At 37.4% G+C, this 16,505-nt stretch overlaps 1 long non-coding RNA gene across 2 annotated transcripts in view; it reads left to right on the top strand.

Annotated features, from left to right (window-relative positions):
• LOC146916293 (uncharacterized) overlaps positions 1–16,505 on the top strand; it is a 48,673-nt gene that overhangs the window by 24,665 nt on the left and 7,503 nt on the right. The window contains exons 1-2 of one of the 2 annotated variants that reach the window (XR_015014971.1): positions 10,101–10,138; positions 10,220–10,301. This is a non-coding gene — a long non-coding RNA (uncharacterized LOC146916293). Of the gene's footprint in view, positions 1–10,100; positions 10,139–10,219; positions 10,302–16,505 lie in introns of those variants that run through there. The other variant, XR_015014970.1, reaches the window with a different exon arrangement.

The following is a 16,505-nucleotide window of genomic DNA, read 5'->3' as shown; positions in this document are numbered from 1 at the left end:
TGACAGATACATAATCAAAGGCCTTCCTTCCACTGGCGGGACAAGGATAGGTGGCTCTAACAGGTATTCTTTAATGCTATCAAAAGCTTCCTGACATTCATCATTCCATACAACAGGCTGGTTCTTTCTGAGCAATTTGAAAATCGGACCACAGGTGGTAGTCACGTGGGATATGAATCTTGAAATATAGTTCAGACGTCCGAGGAAACCTCTGACTTGTTTTTCAGTTTGAGGGGCCGGCATCTCTCTGATGGCTCGGACTTTGTCAGGATCAACTTCAATGCCTCTCTGACTGACAATGAAGCCTAGCAACTTTGCAGATCGTACACCGAATGTGCACTTGTTAGGATTCAACCGCAGCTTGTACTTTCTCAGTCTTTCGAACATCTTTTTCAAATACACAACATGCTGCTCTTCATCACTTGATTTCACAATCATGTCATCAACATATACTTCAATCTCTTTGTGAATCATATCATGAAACAGAGTGGTCATACCTCTTTGATAGGTAGCACCAGCATTTATCAAGCCGAACGGCATCACTTTATAGCAGAACGTTCCCCACGGAGTGATGAAGGACGTCTTTTCTCTATCTTCAGGAGACATTCGTATCTGATTATAACCAGAGAAACCATCCATAAAGGAGAACACTTTGGATTGAGCAGTACTGTCAACAAGCACATCAATATGAGGTAATGGGAAGTTATCTTTTGGACTGGCTTTGTTCAGATCTCTGTAATCGACACACATTCGAACTTTCCCATCTTTCTTTGGTACTGGTACAATGTTGGCAATCCACTCAGGATATTCAGCTGTCATGAGGAAACCCGCGTCAATCTGCTTCTGCACCTCAGCCTTGATCTTAAGGGCCATGTCTGGACGAGACCTTCTCAATTTCTGTTTGACAGGAGGACATTCAGGTCTTGTCGGTATCCGATGTTCCACGATCTCGGGATCTAGACCCGGCATATCTTCATAGGACCATGCAAAGATATCTGGATAATCATGGAGAAGCTGAGTGATCTTCTTTTTCACTTCTGGCTCAAGTGCAGCACCGATCTTGATCTCTCGCTTGTTCTCTTCAGTACCCAGGTTGATGAACTCAATTTCTTCCTGGTGAGGCTGAATGGCTCTTCTTTCTTGCTCAAGCAGTCGAGTGATCTCATACGGTATCTCTTCATAATCATCATCCTCCTCTTCAGCTTCATATACAGGGAATTCAAAATTTGGAGGAACCATAGGGTCATTGTGTTCAACGGGTTTATTGTGGTTCAATCTGCATAATATGATTGGGATGATTTTAGAAAAAATGTTTTTATGCAGATTTTTGAAATTAATAAGAAAATACAGATGTTTTGGTTTTTTCTGGCATTACCATTATTTCCAAGAAAAAGGCACTAAAAAGTAAAAAAACAAAGAGTCGTGAGAAAGACGACAACTTTTATTGATAACGGCAATGCCGAAACAAACATGCCCTTACAATGATATCACTTTCGCCTTGGGCAGAGCGAAAGGATTGTTATTTTGAAAACAAAAAACATGAGCAACAAGACACATTACATGGAAGCATGCATGACTAAAGGAACATCAATGGCCTCCCAATTTCTCACGGTGCCTCCTGGTACAACAAATGTAGGCACGTGACTACTCTCAGTAGCATCTTCAGCAATAGCATTGATGAACCCAGCACTGTAGAAAGTTCCTGTTGAAACACCCGATGTTGGGGAGAACCCAATGCCTTCTTTGCGCTTGTTTTCCAGAATCTGAATCACTTTGCCCCAGCCAGCAGCTTGCCCTGCTTGAACAGCCTTCTGGGCGTCCTTTAGTGAAGCCATGCTAGTACCAGCCCTCCGGGGTTCTGCACCCTTAACAGTCAAGCCTGGCACAATCATACACACATCACTGGCAATCAAGTGTTTGTCATCCATCAGGCTCTGGATATCATTTTGCACCACACGACAGCCCATAGGATTTTTTAGACATTCTGAACAGGAAGCATGATCGTGATTGAACAATGAAGCTTGGCAGAGCTTGACATGTAATGGCACCAAGGGAGTGACGACATTGCGGACATCCAATATGGGCTCTTCCTGAGGAACAGGGATTCCTTCGAAGGCCTCGATCATGTTAACCGCAGCATGGTTAGGAAGTGGATTGTCAAGGACATGCGGAACACTATTCTCAAAAGTTAACCGTCCTTTTTCTATCAGGTCTTTCACAATATATTTCAGAGCAAAGCAACCTTCAACATCATGGCCTTGAGCACCCTGATGGAATTCACATGTTAGGTCCTGACGGAACCTGGGAGGCAATGGATTAGGCGGAGGCTTGCCTGGTCTAGTAACACAGTGTCCCTTAGCCAATAGAGTTGGGAGCAGCTCATCATACCGCATTGGTATTGTTGGAAAAGAAGGTTTGGGTCGGGGACCCTGTTGTTGCTGCCGTTGCTGTTGAGCAGGAGGCTGTTGTTGTGTTTGCTGAGGGATAGCATTGACGGGCATTGGTGGTTGACCCGGTGGTAGAGGATATTGCTGATAAAATGGTGGGAAGAAAGGGTGTTGAGAGTATTGCATGTAGTGATAAGGCAGAGGTAATTGTGTAGCAGCTGCAGATGGGTTACCAGACACCATTCCTACGTCAGATTCTTTCCTCTTGTGATGACCGTTACCGTACTTCTTTGGTGCACTGTTTGAAGATTCTCCCTTCTCAAGGACAATAATACCATCTCGGACAGCCTCCTCTAGACGGGTTCCCATTGTAACCATATCAGAGAAGTTGTTTGGAGCAGAGATTATCATTCTTTCCTTATATTCCTTCCTCAGAGTCTTCAGGAATGTCTGTGTTAACTCCTCCTCATCAAGTCGAGGGGACACACGGGCAGCTGCTCCTCTCCATCTCTGAGCATATTCTCGAAAGGTTTCATCTGATTTCTGAGATAGGGCTTTAAGAGAATCCCTGTTTGGCCTCAGACGGGTGTTGAACTCATATTGACCTTCAAAAGCAGCAGCGAGTTCCTCAAAAGTATGGATGTTATCTTTGCTCAGACTAGTGTACCAATCTGCTGCATCATCTGTCAGACTACTCTGGAAGCAATGGATCATTAGTGCATCATTGTCTGCGTAATTAGCCATCTTTCGGACATACCGGATAGCATGGTTGTGTGGGCAAGAAGTCCCATTGTACTTGTCAAATTCTGGCTCTTTGAATTTCTTAGGAACCTCAAATCGGGATACCAAACATAGATCACGAGCTTTAGCAGGAGCACCATTGTTTCCTCGGCTAGCCTTGACCTCACGGAGTTCTCCAGCCAACTCCCTTAACTGTCTCTTCATAGCTTCCATTGCGGGATCTTGTCCACGTGGAGTGTCAACATCAATCACCTGTTGCACAGTGTGCACAATAGGGTCGGTAACAACAGTGGTTACTTGAGGCATAGCAGTAGACACAGGAATCTGTCCTTGACCAGCAAAACCAGAGACACCAGCAGCAGTATTAGGAGAATAGTAAGCTGAGAGGCCATAGGGACGGCCGTTGGGCATAACAAAACGAGTATCAGTAGCCACAGTAGATAGTGGGATAGAGGGAATCACCTCAGCAGTGACTGGAATAGAAGTGGCTGGCTGTTCTTGTGAGGCCATCATAGCGGACATAGCGTCATGAGCCTTAGCCAAGTCTTCTTTCATAGCAGCCAATTCGGCACGGAGCTGAGCATTTTCCTCTTCAAAATTAGCCATCATCCTTCTCTTGTGAAATCTTGTCTGATGAATTCTATCTGGTTGGTAGACTTTGCGAACACGAGCCACTTTTCAGACTGCGGCGGACAAAACCAGGAGGCAATGAGCACGAAAGAAGTTTTTTGTGACCAATGAATGCATATGATGCATGAAATGTGTTAATGCATATGCAAAAAAGACTCTTTTTGTGTTATCGAAGGGTTTTAGACAAATTATAAACTCGTAAACATTACTAAACAACAATTAACATAAACGGGAAACAAACAACCAACATATAGTTTTACAAGGCAATTTCAACATAAACAAATGGAAATAACAACAGGAAATGGAAATCCTCAAGCATAGGAAGTGGAAGCGTCGTCCTCAGAGTCGGACTCATAGCTGCAGTATCGTGCGTAGAAGTCACGGGCACCCCTAGCCCTCTTGGAGTCTCTCATGAGCAATCTATCTTTCTCCTCAATCTCTCTCTTAGCCTTAGCTAACTCTTTCTTCAGTGTCAAGACCTCATGAGTCTGTTGCTCATCCTTTCCATCCAAAGTCATGATCAAGTTCTCAGCCTCATAGTATCTAGCCCTCCACTGATGCTTCTCCCGACTCTCCATAGCTAGATGCTCCTGGTACATCTCCTGGGTAGGTGGGAGTAGAGGCAAAGGCATGGTAGGGACAGTTGCAGACACATATCTCATGGAGGGGTAAGGCATACCAATCTCCTCAGCTTGGTTTATCACCCACTGTGTATAGGCCTCATGAGCGATACCTGACCTCACACCCATATGCTTTACCTCTTTCTTCCGAAGCTTGGACCAAGCTCCTATGAAATCCTCTCTTATGCCTGTGGGAGCATTGGAGTAGTGAAAGAAGTAAGGAGCTGTAGCAAGATTGATGGGCTTATCTTTCATCGGGAAACCAAATTGTCGCAAAGCAAGCTCCGGGTTATAGTTAATTCCACCCCGGGTACCAAGAAGAGGTACATTAAGAAACTTACCACCACCAAAGATAATTTCCTTAACCCTAGAAGCGGGAGTGAGCCAAACCACTTCATTAGGAGTGAGAGCCATAATCCTCTGTGAAATAGACCAATTCTCCGGATTGTCATGGAAAGACTCCGGAAGGTGCGAAATAAACCACCTATAGAGGAGAGGCACACAACAAAGAATGTATCCACGACCCTTGCCAGAATGATCATGAATAGCATGGTAAGTGTCAGCTAGCAAAGTAGGAATCGGATTCTTGGAGTGGAAGATCATAATAGCATTCATGTCCACGAAGCCATCAAGATTCGGAAAGAGAATAAGCCCATAGATGAGAAGTGCAAGAATAGCCTCGAGAGTGTCCTGACAAGTGGTCTTGAGGTTGGCTTTCCCAAGAAGATACTCTGAAGTGAACCCTCGGATGCGTGCCTTAGTGATGAGATTCTTGGAGACATCGGTGATCTTGAGATAGAGATCCTTAGCAATAACCAATGGAGTAAGAGGAGGCTCAAGTCCTGAGAAAGGTATCCCCTTAGCAATAGACAGATCCATCAAGGAAGAATAAGCCTCTAGAGTAGGCACCAGCTGAAAGTCCGGAAAAGTAAAGCACCGATAGTCCCGATCATAGAATTGCACTAGAGTGTGCACAAGCTTCTCATCCACATTAGTATGGAGAATAGGAAGTAAAGCCCCATAACGACGTCGGAAACCAGTCGGATCCTCAATCTTGAGTGCCAAATCTCTCAAACTAGCCAAATCCACTTCCTTGAACTTGTAGGACTTAGTCATCTTCATCCCTACAATGTTTACAAATTCAACTTGTCTAAGCCCTTCGATAACAATGCATGGAAAAAGTTTATGCATGTATGCATGTATGCATGAATGCATGATTATGTTCAAGTTCGGAGAAAACATGGTGGGTTTGAAGTTCAAAGTCGAGGAGTCCTGGGTGGACACGGTGTCCGGTGAATCTAGGGCTTTAGGATAATAGTAACCGGGTTCTAAAAAGGTTCCCAAGTTGCAACCTCTCCGACGTATATCATGGTGTCACGAGACAACACTCGCTCCATGATTATCCGCGGAAGGTCTAACTTGAGTGTAGTATCGCGTGACGACTAAAACTCGAGACAACACTCGGTTTAGCCTCCGCACTACGTCCTAGAAAATGGCCATGGATGGGTTTGGTTATCTACGGTTCATAGCGTCATAGAACAATTAGAAGTAAAGTGCCTAAACGCAACAACACGCGCCGACAACATCACCCCCAAAATGCCTCAGCTATGTGGGATTGATCGCATAATCCAAAACACGAGGCAACCCCCGGAATGAATTATCGATTATATCCCTCCTAAATCCTAAGTTCACTCAGCCCGGGTGCAGGACTTTTGATATTCTCACCCCACACGTTTGCAAGAATTTAAACATTTATTCACATAGGAAAGCGAGTAAAAGAAACAAGTAAAAAGAGCGCAAGCGTGGAAATAAAGACTAGGCGTAACTCTCGAATCTCCCCAGTGAAGTCGCCAGCTGTTTTATCTTGGTTTTCGGGTGTCAAACATTGATTACGTTTGAACCCTTTTAACCGGTGATGTCTTATTTTTTCTTGGGAAGGGAAAAAGTAAGCAAAACCCTTGAGAATCGAGGTCCGGGAGTTGTTTCCGCTACGGGAAGGTGTTAGGCACCCATAACGACTATAGTATCCTATAGGAACCGTCTTTAATTTCTACGCGCGCGCTTTATTTTTAAATGCTATTTGAAAGTGTTTATTAAACCTAAAGGTATTCTAAGTGAAGAATTGGAGGGAGAAGAATGTTTTTGGATTTTTATTTTAATTGAATTGAAGGAATTTTGTTCCTTGCCTACGTACCCGTTTAAGGGATCAAATCCACCGTAGTTCTCTCTCAAAAAATGTTTTTTGTTTTTGTTGGTTGATTTTAAGTTTGAAAATTGGAGTTTGAAGAATAGAAAGAGGCCTCAAGGGCATGAGATTGGGAAATTGTGAGGTTGAATTAGTCATTTGCAAAAACAAGTCAAAGTATGATTAAAGTTTGTTGAAATTTGATTAAGAAAATGAAAAGAAAAATCAATGGGGTTTTGACCCCAAAGTTTATTGTGAAAAAGATTTGGGTGAAGTTTGTTCATATTTTTTGGAAAATGATTTTTTCTAAGTATAAATCCTAGGCATACATCTAAGCATACAATCCTAGACATACATCTAAACATGCATATTCTAGCTATATACCTAAAGTGATGTGTGTGCATGTGTCGGTGCTTGTGTCGGTGTACATCATTAGAGTCCATTGTCCTTTACATCATACCCTAGATACATTCTATGGCCTCTTTGCCAAGAAAATTAAAAGTGCACAAAGGAAAAATATTACAAAACTCCTAAGTGTTTACATTCTAATTTTGATACAAATTCAATTGCAAGAAAGAAATAGAGATGAATATGGGATGAAATGGAGATGCTTATGAAATGATGAAACATGAAATGAAAAGAGTTAGTAGCACATGACAATATCAAAGGAAATAAAGCAAGAGAAACACTAGAACATAAAGGATAGAAAATGAGTGCAAACATGGCTAAAATTTGTTCATAGAATGCAAGAACCATATGACCTATAATTCTCACATTCCAATGCATTTTTAAAGGTTTAGAAACAAGTCTTGGAATGGAAATTAAGGCAACATGAGTTACTTGGCATTTTAGAACAAATTTTAAGCATATCTACATTATTTAACTACACAATTAACTTGTAAGCTAAGTAACTAATCAAGATTCATACTCATGCATTAATATCAACACAAACAGTAGTTAAAACTCCCTCAAATCAAGTGGCATAGGTCACAAGTGTTCATCAAGCAATAGGATTGAAATCAAGCAAAGTTTCATTCATTTTTAGCACAAAATATGACAAAAATAGCAAGAAAATTAACACCTTATTTTTTAACCAATTTTAACATATGAAAATCATCACAAAATGCTACAAAAATATCAAGAAGCCTACATGAATTTTTTTGGAATTTTTTAAAGGTTTTTTAAGCTAAAAAATATAAGGAAATTGCTAGTTTTAATCAAGAATGGTGAAAAAGTCACACATATTTTTTTATCAAGTTTTATTGTGAAACAAGGTTATGAAGCACCAAGAAAATTATCAAAAAAAATGTGGAAAATTATTTGGAATTTCTTGAAGAAATTTTTATCATGCAGGAGGTGTAAAAAGTGGAAACAGTGTGTAAAATAGCAATAAATTAGCAAGAAAGCGAAATTCAGCAACAGAGACCCAGGCCCATGGTCCTTGATGGATCCTGGATCATCCATTGGCTCTACAGCCTTTAGATTGATCCAGGTCCAATCTTGACCAAGATCCAAGGGCTGAAGACGCACAAGACAAAGGGGATCAAATCAGGCACGCATCAGGACCATACAACTCATAACAAGACGGATCTAACGGTCTAAACATGAAGGAGCACAGAACGAACACAACACGCGCGCGCGTGGGATCAAAGGCAGGGTATATAAGCGGTTTGCAGAAAGAGAGAGACACAATACACATACATTTCTCTCTCTAACATAAGTTAGAGAGAGAAGCTCTGCAACAATGAGCCTTCTTCTCCGATCTTCTTCCGGTGAGTTCAAACATGCCGGTACGGTGGTCCGCCGGTGGCGCCGCCGTACCGGTGGAGTTTTTCAAAGCTTTTTACATCCTTGAACTCGTCTTCTCCTCCTCTTTACGGTTTCGAAACTATTTTTCGCAGGGAAGGTTTAGATCGGAGTAGATCTAGGTTCGAATCCTACGGTTCTTCAGATTTTTAAAGATTTTCGAAACACTTTGAACTGAAACCCTAATCTATACTATTTTCCTCACTGATTACGATTATGCACTTGAATTTGCGAAATAAACGGTGGATCTTCACAGACTGCATTTCTAGGGTTTCGGTTTCAAATCTTTTCGAATCTTTTGGAAATTCCGCTTTGATTCACCGTTTATACATGCTTATGAACCTTCGATGATGATTCGAAACCAAAACGAGAAGGTTTTTGAGAATTTACCTGGAGATTCAAGCGATGATGTGACGAGGATCTTCGTGAATACTTCCTTTGAGCTTCTGGTGAATGATTTGTTGAACTGAATCAATGAACTTCCTCCTCTCTTTCTCTGATTCGAATCTTCTTTGTTCCTTCTCCTTCTCTCCCAAACTGCTCTGTGATCGTGTAATTCGTTAATCTAATGGCGAAATTGCGCTTGAATTGCAGAGCTTATGGATTCGATGATGACGATTTCGTAAGAAATCTCTGAGAACCTGCTTCAAACTTGTTGAAATCGTTGGATTCTGTTGCAATTGATTGCGAATTTGAGACTGTTTGATTCGTTTTTTGGTGAAATTTGTTGTTGAATGGTGTAGTGGATGAGGAATTCTAAGCGAATTTGTGTGGATTGTGTTGTTGAGAAACGGTTAGGGTTTGAAGATGATGAGTTTGTTCATCATGTTCTTGAGCTATTCTGCGTTTTGATCTTTCTGTGGTGGAGAGAGGAATGGAATTTCTGTTTTTGATGCTGTTGTGATGTGGCACTGTGTGTGTGGGTCTCTGTGATGAGTTGGCTTTTTATAAGTGATGACTTGTGCAATCTGGACGAATAAAAAAATGACATGTGGCACAACTTTGTAACAAACTCTTGGACAAATGGACAAATGAGAAACTGACATGTGTACAGACCTGATGACTTGGACAAAAAGGACTAAAATGCAATATTAAAAAAATAAAAGGACCAAAAATGAAACAAAAGAAAAAAGAATAATAAAATTGGCATAAAATTGGTAATTTTGACTAAACGTAAAGTGAAACCGATAAAAAACAAAAAACGGACTAAAACGAACAAATGGCCTAAATGAGGTACTTTAAAGTACCTCTCTGCCGAAATTTCGTGTGAAATGACTAAAATGCCCCTAGGGCTAAAACGACTGAAAATGACTCAGATGCAAACTTTAAAATGGATTTTCAACAGAGGAATGAAACAACAGCTTATTTAAACCAACTTGAAAGACTCAGAGACAATTTTAAGAGTTTAAACAGAGTTTTGACACTTGAAAGGACTAAAATGCCCCTAGGGGCAAAACTGACTCAAAATGACCTCAAAGGCAATTTTTTAAAATGGATTTTGACATAGAATGAAATGAAGACTTATTCAAACTATTTAAAAGGACTTCAAACAAAATTTTGAAAGACTGAGAGACACTTGTCATAGGAAACGACTAAAATACCCTTGCATGTAAATTTTGCAAATAACATTGAAATAAAATGCAGAGAAAGATGCCATTGATCAGAGACATATCAAATGACTTAAAATGCAAGAAAAGAAAAATTGATTAGTATTTTTAGGTCCAAAATTAGGGTATAACAATCTCGATCAAAGCAATTGCTGATGCAAGGTAGCTAATTTCGATTTGGTTGTATATGTATATGTATATTAATTTCGATTTTGATGAATTTTGATTTGGTTGTGATTGTAGCCGGTTCAGTGAAAAGAGTGTTGAGGATGTAGTTACAATTGCTACCAGTCATGAACATGAAGAGATTCAAGTTGATCTTGAGGTATTTGAATGCTACAGTATTATGAATTGAATTGATTTTTTGTGATAATATTCAATTTTGTTATATTGTGTTCTTACTCTTGTGAATCGAATTGATTTACTGTGATGATACATTTTTTTTCTTTTTCGGTTTGTCATTTTCTTATGTGTTGAATCAGAACTACTCTTTTGATGTGTTCCTATTCATTTTGATTTTGAAATTGATGTGTAAACGTTGCTGCATTCCGTTAGAGACGTGTGTTGTTGATATTGTTTGTAACTCCCCGTTTTCCCAACGTAAAAATTTCATTATTAAAATTCAGAGTAAATCAACTTTAAACGGAATGCTACACTTCTTAAAAATTCGTAAACTGGGTAAATAACAATTTATTCTTCAAAATCATTTAACATAAGTAATTCAAAACTTCGCAACGGAAATTAGTTCAACATAATAAAAGTCTTTGGCACGCAGGCCTTATTATAAAAGTCTCATATATCATAGTCATCAGTGTTCATCAAAGCTTCATAAAATAATACGCAAAGGAATAGAAAACAGTTCATAAATCCCATCCCGTTACGTATCAGAGCACCTAGACACTTGAGCCAACCAACCTACAAAGCCATCAGTACCTGCAGTTACCCATACGAAGGGCAACATTTCCAGCAGAAGGGGTGAGATCTCTCAAACAATAATATTAAGCAGGTAACTCATAAACTACATTTAACAACATATACATCATATAATTTATTAATTATATCTAACAACTTAACTTCTTTAACTAGTATCATTAATCTTTCTACATTAGTCATAAACTATCATAACGCCAATCATAAACATCTTCATATATCATCAATTACTAATCTTAAACATCATCATATAACATCAAATAATAATCACCAACAATCATCACATAGCATCAAACATTATTTATAAGCATCAACATCTAACATCAAATATAGTCATAAGCATCATCATGTAATTCACATAGTATCATTATCAAAACATAGCATTTATTGGGACAACTTCATAACCAGGTTCATAATCAACTTCATAAACAACATCATCATTAAATCATAATCACAATCAAACTTCATAATCAAACCTCACTTAACTCGACAATGCGACTCAACTCAACTATACAACTCTTAACATCATCTTAGCATCTTAACAACCTAACAACTTGACAACTCGACAACTTCACATCCTAAATCATCTTAAAACCTCTTAATATACAAATGCATTTGGTACCAATACAGAGCATCAAGCTCCCAACCAACTTATACGAGCGTAAATAGGCTCTTCAGAGCATCAAGCTCCCAACCAACTTATATGAGCAAAAGCTCTACAGAGCATCAAGCTCCCAACCAACTTATATGAGTACGCAATGGACTCAATTTTCTACAATTTAGACAACTTTATGAACATCTCTTATAATTCCATTATTAGGGACAACTTCTCAAATCTTTACAACTTAGACTGACTTATACAACTATTATCATCTTAACGTCTTAACATCTTAGCATCTTGACAACATATGGATCACATAAATAATTCATGTCATATCATAATATAACAATATCAAAAGATAATAAACAACATCTTAAAACATCATATTCATCAATCATAAACATCATATAACATCGTATCTAAACATCAACAATAAATCACTATGTATCTTTGTAAAAACATAATAAATTATCCACAACATATTTTCATGTCAAACCAAAGCTACTAGAAAGGTATCACAAATATCAACAACTTTCATGTTTACAACATAGATCAATTCAAAACAGAAACATATGAACAAAATGCAAGAACATTAAACAGAGAATGTTGTCACCGTACAATTTTGCTAAGACCTCCCTGTAGTATTTTCCTCATAACTCAAATACCAAACATCATGTTCACGTCAAACCAAAGTCACTAGAAAGATAACAAAATTATCTAAAACTTTCATGTTTACGCCTAACACCAATTCTGTACCGATCAATACCAGTTTTCATTTTAAATTCGAAAAAGTTGTGCTGAAAGTCCATAAAAATTCACTGTGACCTACGTGCAGTAATTTGACCATAACTCAAGTTCTATAAATCCTATTGACGTGAGACCAACGACATTAGAAATATAACATTCATACCTACAACTTTCGTGTTTACACCTAAGACCAATTCTGCATTGATCAATACCAATTTTAATATCAAAATTCGGGCAGAATGCAGATTTTCTTCAAGTTTCACCTAATCTCATGGTGCTAACCTCAAAACTACTTCCAATAATCATCCTATGTATTATCTAAGGTCTGTACACAATTTCTACATCAATTCAACAAGTTTTCATCATCTAATCATCAAATCTCTCTCAAAACCCTAATTCTCAGATTCTCACAAACTCTCCCCAACTTGTTAGATGTAATCTAATGATTTAACAACTTAATATTAATGCAAGATAGTCTCACCCTCACCTTAGATTGTTTTTCTGAAATCAAAAGCAGCATTCTTCGTTCCTAGGGTTCTCTCTCTGAGTTCTCCTTTTTCTCCTCTTTCTCCAAAAAGCGGTTTAACGTAAAAACTCTTTCAAACCTAAGCTTCCTTATTTATAATACTAATCACTCTTCCTAAATCTATTTAGGCCCAATAACTTATTCTTCTTTCTATTCTAACCTCCAATTCTACTTACACTAATAATTCTCATATTCTAATAAATAGTATAATAATGTCACATAATAAAATACTAACACCTCATATATACAAATAAATCACATAAATATATTCTAACTTAACGAAAATAATTAAATATCAAAGTGGGCGTTACAACTCTCCCCAACTTAAAAGAATTTTGTCCTCGAAATTCAGAGCATAAGAGAAAATGAATTTAATTTGGCTTCAGCATCTTAAACCATATATGTCAAAATAGAACTTCAAACAATACACAAAAATCACTTCAAAGTTAGTCAGTTAGACATGATCACATAATAAAACATAACTACTAACTAGAAAACATGACGACGCGACACAACGACTCGTCTACTTGGCTGGACGGACCGACTTGCTCTGATACCAATTGTAACACCCCGTTTTCCCAACGTAAAAATTTCATTATTAAAAATCAGAGTAAATCAACTTTAAACGGAATGCTACACTTCTTAAAAATTCGTAAACTGAGTAAATAACAATTTATTCTTCAAAATCATTTAACATAAGTAATTCAAAACTTCGCAGCGGAAATTAGTTCAACATAATAAAAGTCTTTGGCACGCAGGCCTTATTATAAAAGTCTCATATATCATAGTCATCAGTGTTCATCAAAGCTTCATAAAATAATACGCAAAGGAATTGAAAGCAGTTCATAAATCCCATCCCGTTACGTATCAGAGTACCTAGACACTTGAGCCAACCAACCTACAAGCCATCAATACCCGCAGTTACCCATACGAAGGGCAACATTTCCAGCAGAAGGGGTGAGATTTCTCAAACAATAATATTAAGCAGGTAACTCATAAACTACATTTAACAACATATACATCATATAATTTATTAATTATATCTAACAACTTAACTTCTTTAACTAGTATCATTAATCTTCCTACATTAGTCATAAACTATCATAACGCTAATCATAAACATCTTCATATATCATCAATTACTAATCTTAAACATCATCATATAACATCAAATAATAATCACCAACAATCATCACATAGCATCAAACATTATTTATAAGCATCAACAACTAACATCAAATATAGTCATAAGCATAATCATGTAATTCACATAGTATCATTATCAAAACATAGCATTTATTGGGACAACTTCATAACCAGGTTCATAATCAACTTCATAAACAACATCATCATTAAATCACAATCCCAATCAAACTTCATAATCAAACCTCACTTAACTCGACAATGCGACTCAACTCAACTATACAACTCTTAACATCATCTTAGCATCTTAACAACCTAACAACTTGACAACTCGACAACTTCACATCCTAAATCATCTTAAAACCTCTTAATATACAAATGCATTTGGTACCAATACAGAGCATCAAGCTCCCAACCAACTTATACGAGCGTAAATAGAATCTTCAGAGCATCAAGCTCCCAACCAACTTATATGAGCAAAAGCTCTACAGAGCATCAAGCTCCCAACCAACTTATATGAGTATGCAATGGACTCAATTTTCTACAATTTCGACAACTTTATGAACATCTCTTATAATTCCATTATTAGGGACAACTTCTCAAATCTTTACAACTTAGACTGACTTATACAACTCTTATCATCTTAACGTCTTAACATCTTAACATCTTAGCATCTTGACAACATATGGATCACATAAATAATTCATGTCATATCATAATATAACAATATCAAAAGATAATAAACATCTTAAAACATCATATTCATCAATCATAAACATCATATAACATCGTATTTAAACATCGACAACAAATCACTATGTATCTTTGTAAAAACATAATAAATTATCCACAACATATTTTCATGTCAAACCAAAGCTACTAGAAAGGTATCACAAATATCAACAACTTTCATGTTTACAACATAGATCAATTCAAAACATAAACATATGAACAAAACGCAAGAACATGAAACAGAGAATGTTGTCACCGTACAATTTTGCTAAGACCTCCCTGTAGTATTTTCATCATAACTCAAAGACCAAACATCATTTTCACGTCAAACGAAAGCCACTAGAAAGATAACAAAATTATCTAAAACTTTCATGTTTACACCTAAGAGCAAGTCTGTACCGATCAATACCAGTTTTCATTTTAAATTCGGAAAAGTTGTGCTGAAAGTCCATAAAAATTCACTGTGACCTACGTGCAGTAATTTGACCATAACTCAAGTTCTATAAATCCTATTGACGTGAGACCAACGGAATTAGAAAGCTAACATCCATACCTACAACTTTCGTGTTTACACCTAAGACCAATTCTGCACCGATCAATACCAGTTTTAATATCAAAATTTGGGGAGAATGCAGATTTTCTTCAAGTTTCACCTAATCTCATGGTGCTAACCTCAAAACTACTTCCAATAATTATCCTATGGATTATCTAAGGTCTGTACACAATTTCTACATCAATTCAACAAGTTTTCATCATCTAATCATCAAATCTCTCTCAAAACCCTAATTCTCAAATTCTCACAAACTCTCCCCAACTTGTTAGATGTAATCTAATGATTTAACAACTTAATATTAATGCAAGATAGTCACACCCTCACCTTATATTGTTTTTCTGAAATCAAAAGCAGCATTCTTCGTTCCTAGGGTTCTCTCTCTGAGTTCTCCTCTTTCTCCTCTTTCTCCAAAAAGCGGTTTAACGTAAAAACTCTTTCAAACCTAAGTTTCCTTATTTATAATACTAATCACTCTTCCTAAATCTATTTAGGCCCAATAACTTATTCTTCTTTCTATTCTAACCTCCAATTCTATTTACACTAATAATTATCATATTTTAATAAATAGTAGAATAATGTCACATAATAAAATACTAACACCTCATATATATAAATAAATCACATAAATAGATTCTAACTTAACAAAAATAATTAAATATCAAAGTGGGCGCTACAACTCTCCCCAACTTAAAAGAATTTCGTCCTCGAAATTCAGAGCATAAGAGAAAATGAATTTAATTTGGCTTCAACATCTTAAACCATATATGTCAAAATAGAACTTCAAACAATACACAAAAATCACATCAAAGTTAGTCAGTTAGACATGATCACATAATAAAACATAACTACTAATTAACTAGAAAACATGACGACGCGACACAACGACTCATCTACTTGGCCGGACGGACCGACCTGCTCTGATACCAATTGTAACACCCCGTTTTCCCAACGTAAAAATTTCATTATTAAAAATCAGAGTACATCAACTTTAAACGGAATACTACACTTCTTAAAAATACGTAAACTGAGTAAATAACAATTTATTCTTCAAAATCATTTAACATAAGTAATTCAAAACTTCGCAGCGGAAATTAGTTCAACATAATAAAAGTCTTTGGCACGCAGGCCTTATTATAAAAGTCTCATATATCATATTCATCAGTGTTCATCAAAGCTTCATAAAATAATACGCAAAGGAATAGAAAACAGTTCATAAATCTCATCCCGTTACGTGCCAGAGCACCTAAAGACACTGTGAGAGATAGCCACCCACGTCTGCAGCTAATCTTGATTACCT

This window comes from Medicago sativa, chromosome 6, assembly GCF_051527215.1.
Source record: "Medicago sativa cultivar Bolivia chromosome 6, Bolivia_mono, whole genome shotgun sequence".
Lineage (NCBI taxonomy): Eukaryota > Viridiplantae > Streptophyta > Magnoliopsida > Fabales > Fabaceae > Medicago > Medicago sativa.
The sequence above is the reverse complement of the archived record's forward strand: the minus strand, read 5'-3'. Positions and strand labels throughout refer to the sequence as shown.